The sequence below is a fragment of the Hibiscus syriacus genome, unplaced genomic scaffold (genome assembly GCF_006381635.1).
Source record: "Hibiscus syriacus cultivar Baekdansim isolate YM2019G1 unplaced genomic scaffold, ASM638163v2 tig00111278_pilon, whole genome shotgun sequence".
Taxonomy (NCBI): Eukaryota; Viridiplantae; Streptophyta; class Magnoliopsida; order Malvales; family Malvaceae; genus Hibiscus; species Hibiscus syriacus.
In genome coordinates, this window is record NW_024063045.1 from 255,296 (window position 1) to 267,296 (window position 12,001).

The following is a 12,001-nucleotide window of genomic DNA, read 5'->3' on the forward strand; positions in this document are numbered from 1 at the left end:
TGTAGATAGATTGACTAAGTCAGCCCATTTTATCCCGGTGCGAACTGATTTCTCCATGGATAAATATGCCGATCTATATGTTAGAGAAATTATACGTTTACATGATATACCTGTTTCCATAATTTCTGATCGGGATCCTAGATTCACATCGCGATTTTGGAGATCATTACATAGAGCGTTGGGAACTCGGTTAAACTTTAGTACAACATTTCATCCTCAGACCGATGGATAATCCGAGCGAACTATTCAAATTCTGGAGGATATGCTTTGAGCTTACGTAATCGAATTCAAAGGATCGTGGGAAAGGTATTTTCCACTTGTTGAATTTACATATAACAATAGTTATCAGTCAAGCATCAAAATGGCTCCCTATAAAGCTCTTTACAGGAGAAGATGTCGTACGCCCTTGAACTGGTATGAACTTAAAGATCAAGAAGTTACAGGTCCTGAATTGATTCAGGATACGAAAGAAAAGGTTCAAGTAATTCAGAATAATATGAAAGCTGCAGTTGATAGACAGAAATCGTATGCTGATTTAAAAAGGAAAGAGATTGAATTTCAAGTTGGAGATAAAGTGTTCTTGAAAGTGTCTCCGTGGAAGAAAGTATTGAGGTTTAGACGTAAAGGGAAGTTGAGTCCTCGGTTCATTGGACCTTACGAGATTACTAAGAGGGTAGGACCAGTAGGATATCAACTAGTCTTCCCACATGAAATGGAAAGGATACACAATGTCTTTCATGTCTCATTGCTTAGGAAATACCGATATGATCCATCCCATATTGTGACTACCGAAGAAATTGAGGTTCGACCAGATTTGACTTATGAGGAAGAACCTGTTCAAATATTAGCTCATGAAGTCAAGCAACTAAGGAACAAGACTATTCCATTGGTTAAAGTCTTGTGGAGAAATCACAAAGTAGAGGAAGCAACATGGGAACGCGAATAGGACATGAGGATGAAGTACCCCTACCTCTTTGCATAATGAAAATTCGAGGACGAATATTTTTAGGGGGGAAGAGTTGTAACATCCTCAATATCGGGTTAGTGACTAAATTAGAAAGTTTCAGATTTTGGTGATTAAAATAGAACGATTGAATATTAATTGCATGCATAATTCATTATATGTACATATGACATTGAATGAATGAATATCATTGCCAGAGAATATAATCCAGGTATGTGAAATAATGGAAAAGATTATGGGTTTATATGAAAAGTGATGAAAGAGATATGAAATGAGAAATGTATTCATATTAAAGCCCATGTTATATGATACGAGAGCTATAGGTATAGTTGGCATGCCAAGAGTCGAGGGTATATTGGTCATTCGAAACATATCCAGTGGTCCTTCGGGACGTATCCAATGGTCCTTCGGGACGTATCCAGTGGTCCTTCGGTACATAGTGGTCCTTCGGGATAAATACTGAACAAATGTTCGGTGCCCCATGAAGGAATTTATTGAGCTGTGGTGACAGCATTAGTTCACAACCTCAATGTACTCAAATACCTCTGTTCTCAAATAATGTACATGGGCAATTAAAAGATAAAGTAAGGTGAAAGTGATACAAGAAAATAAGTTTCATATGTACATGGGCAATTGAAAGATAAAGTTAGGTGAAAGTGATACAAGAAAATAAGTTTCATATGTACATGACATGATTGTATCGGTTATAGTGAAATATATACATGAATATTGAAATGTTATGATCAAATGGTAATAATGCATATTCATGAATCTATAGCTACATGTTTATTTATTGCCTCACTAAGTCTATGACTTAGCGTGTAAGTGGTTTACATGTAGGTACCAGGAAACAAGAAGAGCAGTACTAGAAGTGGCAAAAATAGCATCACTACTAAAAGATCAGATCAGAAGTAATTGGCAAAGTAGGTATTTTGGGTTGTGTATAGAACGTTGGCATGTAATAAGTTGTTAATTACGAATGCTCTGGTCGATTTTGTATTTCGTAATCTCTTTTATGTAAATTAACGTATTTTGTTTTAATGAAAGTTTAAAATTTCCCTATTTTCTTTAAGTAGAAAAGTTTGAAAAGTCAATGTGACACCTCACACTCATATTCGGGTCAGATACTGGTTAGAGGTGTTACATTTAATGGTATCAGAGCTATGGTTTAGTCGTTTCTCGGTATAAACTGAAGTCTAGAGTGTATTATGATGTATACATGCCAACAAATTAGTGAAAACTTCTGATTTGATAAAATAATAAGTATGTTGTTTTGCTAATAGAATGATATTATTGTGTCTTAATAGATGTCAGGACATGGTGGTTCTAGAAATAAAGCGGGATATGATAAACCCGCTGAAAGTAGCAATTCACCTGCCCTGGCCAGGCAGAGTAAAGAACAGACACCCTCTGCAGTGCATGTGAATGAACAAGATGTATTCTTTAGAACGTTAGACGCAGTATTGACGCGTTTCCAACCTCCTACTACTTCAACTCCGAAAATGAATGTTGCGAAAGGGTTGAAGGGTTTAGGATCTCCAGAGTTTAGAGGGGAAGCTGAGGAAGGTCCTGTTACTGCGGACCTTTGGCTTAATGATGTGAAAGTCATGCTTGATGGACTTCATTGTTCAGATGCTGAGAAGCTGGATTGAGTAATTTCCTTGTTACGAGGGCAAGCAAGGATTTGGTGGACCAATGTTACCTTGAGGATGTCAAGTAATCAAGTAACTTGGTCATTGTTTTTAGAAGAATTCAAGCATAAGTACATCAAAGATCAATTTGTTCGACATATGAAACAGGAGTTCATGAATTTGAAGCAATGGAATCACACTGTATATGATTACGAGTGTGAATTCAATAAGTTGAGCCGCTTTACTGCCTAGCTTGTTCTTACAGAGAATGATGCTTGTGAATGGTTCGTAGAGGGGTTATGTCCTCGGTTGAAGGAAATACTGATTGTATTGAATCTATCCTCGTTTCAAGAGGTAGTCAATCGTGCCAAAGCTTTGGAAAAAGCTCAAAATGAGAGATTTGAAAATTCAAGAGCTCAGATAGTCAAAAGAAAGGGTGCTTCTTCAAGTTCTGCACCATCAAAAAGGGGCAAAGATGCTGGTTCTCAACCCCGATGATTATGTACAACTAGAGAAGTCTATTTCGGCAGGCCAAAGGGGAAGAGGTAAAGGCAGAGGAAGAAATCAGTCAGATTCCTCTGCTCAACAAGAGATACACTCCATGACTCGAGTGTATAATCTCAAGACCAATAAGGATCGGGATGACCAGGAGATTGTAATATGTACATTTCTATTGTTTGATAAGCATGTTATGGTATTGATTGATACGGGGTCTACATATTCATACATTACTAGTAAGTTAGTGAGAGAATTGAATATTCCGTTAGAAACTACTAGCAATGAGGTGATAGTGACCAATCCATTAGGGCACAGTGCTCGTGTAAATATGGTGAGTCGAGGATGTCCCATACGGATTCAGGGAATTGAATTTCCTTCTAATCTGATGGAATTACCTTTTGACGAATTCGAGGTAATACTGGGAATGGACTGGTTATATCGTTACTATGCTAATGTTGACTGTAGAATGAAAAGAGTAACACTGAGAAGTCCAGAAGGGGTAGATGTGGTGGTATTTAGTGAAGGATGGAATCCATTGACAAATGTAATTTCAGTAATGTCGGCGAAGAAGTTAATGTTACACGGATGTCAAGGGTTCATTGCTAATGTATTGGATGTTAGAACCAATGAGAAAGGGATTGACAAAATTCCTGTAGTCAGAGAGTTTTCAGACATTTTTCTTCAGAGTTATCGGGTTTACCTCCAGATAGAGAAGTGGAATTCCAGATTAAAATAATGTCTGGAACTTCACCTATTGCAATGGCACCATACAGAATGACTCCAAAAGAGTTGCAAGAATTAAATATTCAATTACAAGAATTGCTGGATAAAGGTTTTATCAGATCGAGTATCTCACCATGGGGAGCTCCAGTTTTGTTTTGTTAAGAAAAAAAATGGTCCAATGCGTCTCTGCATTGACTACATGCAACTCAATAAGGTAACTACCAAGAATAAATATCCACTTCCTCGAATCGACGACTTATTTGATCAATTGAAGGGAGTTTCAGTATTCTCGAAAATTGATTTACGTTCGGGTTATCACCAATTGGAGATTCAAAAGAAAGATGTTCCAAAGACGGCATTTAGAACGAGGTATGGTCATTATAAGTTTATCGTGATGCCATTTGGAGTTACGAATGCACCAGATGCTTTTATGGATTTAATGAATAGGATATTCTAACCCTATTTGGATCAGTTCATGGTGGTTTTCATTGATGATATTTTAATATATTCAAAGTCAGAGGAGGAGCATAGTTCACATTTGAGAATTGTCTTGCAGATTTTACGAGATGAGAAGCTTTATGCTAAACTTTCTAAATGTGAATTCTGGTTGAGTGAAGTGACATTCCTTGGATATGTAATTTATGCAGAAGGAGTTCGTGTGGATCCTCAAAAGATTAAAGCTATTCTGGAATGGGAAGTTCCAAAGAATGTATCGGAAGTTAGAAGTTTTTTGGGATTAGCTGGTTATTATCGAAGGTTTGTTAAAAACTTTTCCATAATAACTTTACCCCTAACTAAGTTGTTGAGAAAGGAGATAAAATTTTCGTGGACCCACGAATGTCAAGAGAGAGTTTTGAAAGGTTAAAGAAGACTTTGACAGAAGCCCCAGTGTTGATTCAACCCGAGTCTGGCAAGAACTTTGTAGTGTACAATGATGCGTCTCATAACGATTTGGAATGCGTGTTAATGCAAGAGGGCAAAGTAGTGGCCTATGCTTCAAGGCAACTAAAACCACACGAAAAGAATTATCCTACACACGATCTGGAGATGGCGACAGTAGTGTTTGCTCTTAAGATCTGGTGTCACTACTTGTATGGTGAAAAGTGCTACTTGTATACGGATCATAAGAGTTTAAAGTACTTGATGACTCAGAAAGAATTGAATTTAAGATAGAGAAGATTGGTGGAATTTTTTAAGTATTATGATGTTGTGATTGATTTCCATCCCGGAAAGGCAAATGTGGTAGCTGATGCTTTGAGTCGAAAGACGTTTTTAACTTTGCGAGCTCTTGATGCTAGATTATCGTTAAGTGGAGATGGTGCAATATGTGCAGAACTGACTATCAAACCATCATGGCTAGATCGAATTAAAGAATTGCAAGCTAAAGATGAAAAGTGTTCAAAGAAGATACAACAGATAAAGAATGGAGAGTGTACGGATTTTGAGATCAAGTCTGATGAGAACTTGTATTATCGAGAGATATTAGTAATTCCGGATGATGATGAATTAAAGAATGATTTTGTAATGGAAGCTCATTGTAGTCCATTGACAATGCATCCGGGAGGGAACAAAATGTATATGGATCTCAAGAGTTAATATTGGTGGTCGGGAATGAAGAAAGACATTATGGAATTTATATCAAAGTGTTTGACTTGTCAACAAGTCAAAGCTGAGCATCAGGTTCCGTCAGGACTATTACAACCAATTTCAATTCCTCAATGGAAATGGGAGAACGTAACAATGTATTTCGTGTCGGGGTTACCTTTAACTCTGAACAAAAGGGATTCAATTTGGGTGATTGTAGATAGATTGATCAAGTCAGCCCATTTTATCCCGGTGCGAACTGATTTCTCCATGGATAAATATGTCGATCTATATGTTAAAGAAATTATACGTTTACAGGGTATACATGTTTCCATAATTTCTGATCGGGATCCTAGATTCACATCGCGATTTTGGAGATCATTACATAGAGCGTTGGGAACTCGGTTGAACTTTAGTACAACATTTCATCCTTAGACCGATGGATAATCCGAGCGAACTATTCAAATTCTGGAGGATATGCTTAGAGCTTGCATAATCGAATTCAAAGGATCGTGGGAAAGGTATTTGTCACTTGCTGAATTTGCATATAACAATAGTTATCAGTCAAGAATCAAAATGGCTCCCTATGAAGCTCTTTACAGGAGAAGATGTCGTACGCCCTTGAACTGGTATGAACTTAAGGATCGAGAAGTTATAGGTCCTAAAATGATTCAGGATACGGAAGAAAAGGTTCAAGTAATTCAGAATAATCTGAAAGCTGCAGCTGATAGACAGAAATCGTATGCTGATTTAAAAAGGAAAGAGATTGAATTTCAAGTCGGAGATAAAGTGTTCTTGAAAGTGTCTCCCTGGAAGAAAGTATTGAGGTTTAGACGTAAAGGGAAGTTGAGTCCTCGGTTCATTGGACCTTACGAGATTACTAAGAGGGTAGGACCAGTAGCATATCAACTAGCCTTGCCACCTGAAATAGAAAGGATACACAATGTCTTTCATGTCTCATTGCTTAGGAAATACCGATCTGATCCATCCCATATTGTTACTACCGAAGAAATCGAGGTTCGACCAGATTTGACTTATGAGGAAGAACCTGTTCAAATATTAGCTCACGAAGTCAAGCAACTAAGGAACAAGACTATTCCATTGGTTAAAGTCTTGTGGAGAAATCACAAAGTAGAGGAAACAACATGGAAACGTGAAGAGGACATGAGGATGAAGTACCCCTACCTCTTTGCATAATGAAAATTCGAGGACGAATTTTTTTTAGAGGGAAGAGTTGTAACATTCTCAATATCGGGTTAGTGACTAAATTGGAAAGTTTCAGATTTTGGTGATTAAAATAAAATGATTGAATAGTAATTGCATGCATAATTCATTATATGTTCATATGACATTGAATGAACGAATATCATTACTAGGGAATATAATCCAGGTATGTGAAATAATGGAAAAGATTATGGGTTTATATGAAAAGTGATGAAAGAGATATGAAATGAGAAATGTATTCATATTAAAGCCCATGTTATATGATACGAGAGCTATAGGTATAGTTGGCATGCCAAGAGTCGAGGGTATATTGGTCATTCGGAACGTATCCAGTGGTCCTTCGGGACGTATCCAATGGTCCTTCGGGACGTATCCAGTGGTCCTTTGGGACGTCTCCAGTGGTCCTTCGAGACATAGTGGACCTTCGGGATAAATACTGAACAAATGTTCGGTGCCCCATGAAGGAATTTATTGAGCTGTGGTGACAGCATTAGTGCACAACCTCAATATACTCAAATACCTCTGTTCTCAAATAATGTACATGGGCAATTGAAAGATAAAGTAAGGTGAAAGTGATACAAGAAAATAAGTTTCATATGTACATGGGCAATTGAAAGATAAAGTAAGGTGAAAGTGATACAAGAAAATAAGTTTCATATGTACATGGGCAATTGAAAGATAAAGTAAGGTGAAAGTGGTACATGAAAATAAGTTTCATATGTACATGACATGATTGTATCTGTTATAGTGAAATATATACATGCATATTGAAATGTTATGATCAAATGGTAAGAATGCATATTCATGAATCTATAACTACATGTTTATTTATTGCCTCACTAAGTCTATGACTTAGCGTGTAAGTGATTTACACGTAGGTACCAGGAAACAAGAAGAGCAATACTAGAAGTGGCAAGAATAGCATCACTACTAAAAGATCATATCAGAAGTAATTGGCAAAGTAGGTATTTTGGGTTGTGTATAGAACGTTGGCATGTAATAAGTTGTTAATTACGAATACTCTGGTCGATGTTGTATTTTGTAATCTCTTTTATGTAAATTAACATATTTTGTTTTAATGAAAGTTTAAAATTTCCATGTTTTTCTTTATGTGGCAAAGTTTGAAAAGTCAATGTGATACCTCGGACTCATATTCGGGTCGGATATGGGTTAGGGGTGTTACAGTTTGACGATGTAATCAGATTTGTTTCTATAGATCTTTGTTTGAGTTTTCTTAGTTAGATTTTAATGTTTCCTTATATGATCCCTAATTATGTACTTAATTTACGTTTATGATTGTAAATCTTTATTGTAATTTAAGATATTTCCTATTTGGAATAAAATTAGTGATTTCTATCAAAAAATATTTTTTTTATTAATTTAGAGTGACTATATGTGATAGTATTTATCCTAGAGATTCTTAATCATTTGACAATGAACACTTAAATACCCTATAGCTGCCGGTGCTCGAACTCGAAATCTCTAAGAATAACAATCATTCCTTTAATTATAGTAGATTGTCATATCAACACCGTGAAGTGGCATGTCATCATTGTAATGATCAATGTCGGAAAACGTTGGTCAAAGAGTCACATTAGATTTGTTTTATGAGTTGGAGGTTCATATTGAGTGAAAAAATAATTTGAAGGTCATATAATTTTTTTAAAGTACAGTGACTTTAGATATTTTTCCCCTTAATTATAAGATTGAAGAGTGTAATCATTTGAATAATTACATAAATTCTCATCCCTGCCCTTAAAAATTGAAAAAGTGTAATTGAGAATCTCTAATTACATTGAATTAAATGGTACTTGCCAATTACAAGTCGAGAAAGCATATCTTCTGTTTATAACATTTTTTAATTATTGACGACGTATACATACTCTACAGATGTAACTGTTCGAATTCAATATCTCAAAGGAGAACAACACTCCATTTGACCATCATACCATCATGTGGTTTTTCAAACGCAAATTAATGTTTTTAACACATAAATTTTTTTATCTCGTAATATGATATTATAAAAATTAGATATTTTAAAAGAATCAAATTTCACATTTTTTAGAGAAATAATGAGAACATTATTTATAATTGATTATACATGATTGACTTGTAAGAGTCAATTGAGACGTTGAACTCGTGCACACAATAATTGAGTTCAATTTCTGTGTAGTGTTCTTCATTTTATTGAATTTCTGAGAGAGTAAAAAATGTTAAATAATTTAATTGATAACTTTTAAATTTAATTAAGGTAAAAATATCTTAACAACTAGAAACTATTTTCAAATTATTAATAAATCAATAGTATAAGCTTCTTAAAAATATATATTTGTTAAATCAAGGATCAAAATCAATGATAAATAATTAAATATAAAAAAACGATAAATATTTTTTTTAAATAGTTAATTGATCGTGTAGCTAATTTATGAATAAAAAATCTTAATTTCAAAACGACACACTTTAGTTCGTGATAAACTTACACTCTATACAATAATAATTAGACGCCCTTTTATTTCTCTTATTTGAAGGGACACTTTCTAAGGAATAAAGTAACGAGTTAAGTTATTTCAGTGGTTAAAAAAATAGTTATAATTTTTGAATATATTAAATTCAAATAATAAAGATTGTAGGATATTTGAGTGTTTATTCTAAGATATCATAATACAAATTACGGCGATTAAGCAGTATAATAATTGTGTTGTAATATATTTTAATATTATTGTGCCACTGTAAACTACAAGCGTAACATAAAAATGCAATTATTTAAAAAATAACTAAATTATGTCCAAAAAAATGTAACATTCGCATCCACGGTACTACAACTATAACCGCACCTACAATTTAGTACTATAATAGCTGTAGCAGAAGTGGAAGAACTCTTCACAATTGGTGCATACAACTTCATCTTTCTGCTGGTGGAAATCAACATGAATGAAATGTTTAATATTCAGAAAGAATATTCTACCATAGTTCTTTAATTCAGAAAGAATATACAATTTTCAATGTAACGAATCTAAACACTTCGATATAGATAAAGAAAGAAAAATTCAGAAAGAAATAAAATTGCCAGATTTAATTATCGTCTATAGTCTATACAAAAGAATCTCAAATTGCCGTCAGCTGGGATCAATTGTCGGCGGCCGGATACTTGAACAAAAACGGATGCTTCAAAAGCTGAGAGGCGGTCCTCCTCTTACTCGGCTCCTTCTGCAAGCAACACTCCATGAAATTCCTGAACTCATCGGAAGCAGACGGCGGCAAAACAGGCGGTTCTCCGAAGCATATGGGGACCATCAAAGTAGACCAGTTGGGTTTCTGACCCGCCGGAAGATAAGGATAATGACCCACGTAAAGCTCCATCAAAGTAAGCCCTAAACTCCAGATATCTCTGAGGAACCCATCGTAGCCATCTTCATTAGCGCTCGGGTCGAACCGCTCCGGACTCATGTAAGCGCAAGTTCCGACGTGGGAATTGCAAGATTCAGGCATCCCCGACATAATCTTGCTGACTCCGAAATCGGCGATCTTAACTTGCATCTTCTTGTTCACCAAGAGATTGGAAGGCCTGAGGTCTCGATGAGTAATGTTATGGCCATGCAACTAACTCAATCCTTTTACAATCTGCTTCTTTATATGGGGAACTTCCGGCTCCGACAAACTCCCCTTGTTACGAACAACAGTATCCAAAGATCTGGCGTCCATGTACTCCATCAATATCTCCACATCCCCGCATGGCTTCATGTACGTTTCGTAGCAACCAACCACGTGAGGCGAATCAGTCTTTCTTAGAATTTCCTTCTCTCTGCAAATTTGTTCACGTGCATTCACGTCGCCGTCTCCGTAAACAACTTTCAGTGCATATATCTTTGAAGTACGTTTGTGTTGGACTTTATATACGGTGCCGCCGTTCCCGTGGCTGAGTACTCCCTGTCTCTCCAGCTCCACTTCGGGGATAGTAACGGCATTTGTGGTGGCTGATGGAGGGAGGAGGAGGGGGAGGGGGAAGCAAGGGACGCAATCAGAACCGTCAATTAGCGGAAGGCGGAGGCTGAGGTTAATCTGGCGTCGCTTACGAATTGCTGCCATGTCAACGAAAAAGGTAGGGTTTTTTGGCTGAAGAAATGAATGAAGTTGAAGAATGAAGAAAGATTTGAATAATTTATACGTGATGGGAGTTTGACGTAGAGGAGGAGGAGTGGGCCCAAGACTTATATTTTATTTGAAAATATTTAATATTTTATGTATTCGTCAAAATAATATTGTGATTTGACACACAATAACACAAGATGCTTGACTTAACATAGTCTCAGTCAGGTCTTCACATTTAACTCTGATTATTTGAAAAAAAATCTATTTTTGATAAAAAGAAAAGGAGAAGTACTTATTTAAGTACAAATATAATAAGGGTTTACTTAAAAAATAGAGAAAATAATTTCAGTGATAAAAAATGTCTTATAATATACGATTTTAATCTATTTTTTTTTTGGATTTGCCAAAATGACCAACTAAATCGTAATGCGATCGATAATTCGCAACGCGATCTTCGGTATCGCAAATCAGTTTCCAGATTCGCAACGCGATTCTGACTATCGCATTGCGATTTCCCAAATTCGCGTTGCGATTTTCCTAATTCGCAACGCGATTAAGTAAATCGCAATGCGAATTAGGAAAATCGCAATGCGAATACGTAAATTGCAATGCGAATACGTATTCGCATTGCGATTTTCATAATTCGCATTGCGATTTACGTATTCGCGTTACGATTTTCATAATTCGCAATGCGAATACGTAAATCGCAACGCGAATTAGGAAAATCGCAATGCGAATACGTAAATCGCAATGCGAATCTGACTATCGCAATGCGATTTACATAGCGCCATTCGTATTAGCGCGTATTGTTTTTTCAAATTCCAAACACGAATTTTTTCTTAATATATCGGAAACTGAACCGTCCACAGTAATCGCAACTCATAACCTCAAACCTAAAATCACAACACTCAGTCCCATCTCCATCTCTCACTCTCTACGGCGAAATCCGTCCCCATCTCTGAAGATTTCCGTCCCCATCGCTGGCGAAATCCCTCACAACCATTCACGGTCAGAAATCCCTCACAATCATTCAGAAATGGAAAATCAACCTCCGAGGGTTAGTTTTTTTAATTATTTTTATTTTGAAATTTTTGCATTATTTTAGGTTTTTCATATTGAAATTGATGATAAGTTTACTGGTAATTTCAATAATAGATTAACCATTTCACTTAGATTTCTTATTAAATTCATTCGATTGCTGCCAATACTACTAAACTGTTTAGTATTTAACCATGTGAAGTTAGTATTTGTCTTTGTTTTGTCTTTTGGTTGAAGTAATGCAGAAGAA

At 35.9% G+C, this 12,001-nt stretch overlaps 1 pseudogene; it reads right to left on the reverse strand.

The window, feature by feature from the left end:
- Positions 1-9,750: 9,750 nt before the first annotated feature.
- LOC120157932 lies at positions 9,751-10,710 on the reverse strand (annotated as a pseudogene).
- Between the last annotated feature and the right edge of the window lie 1,291 nt (positions 10,711-12,001).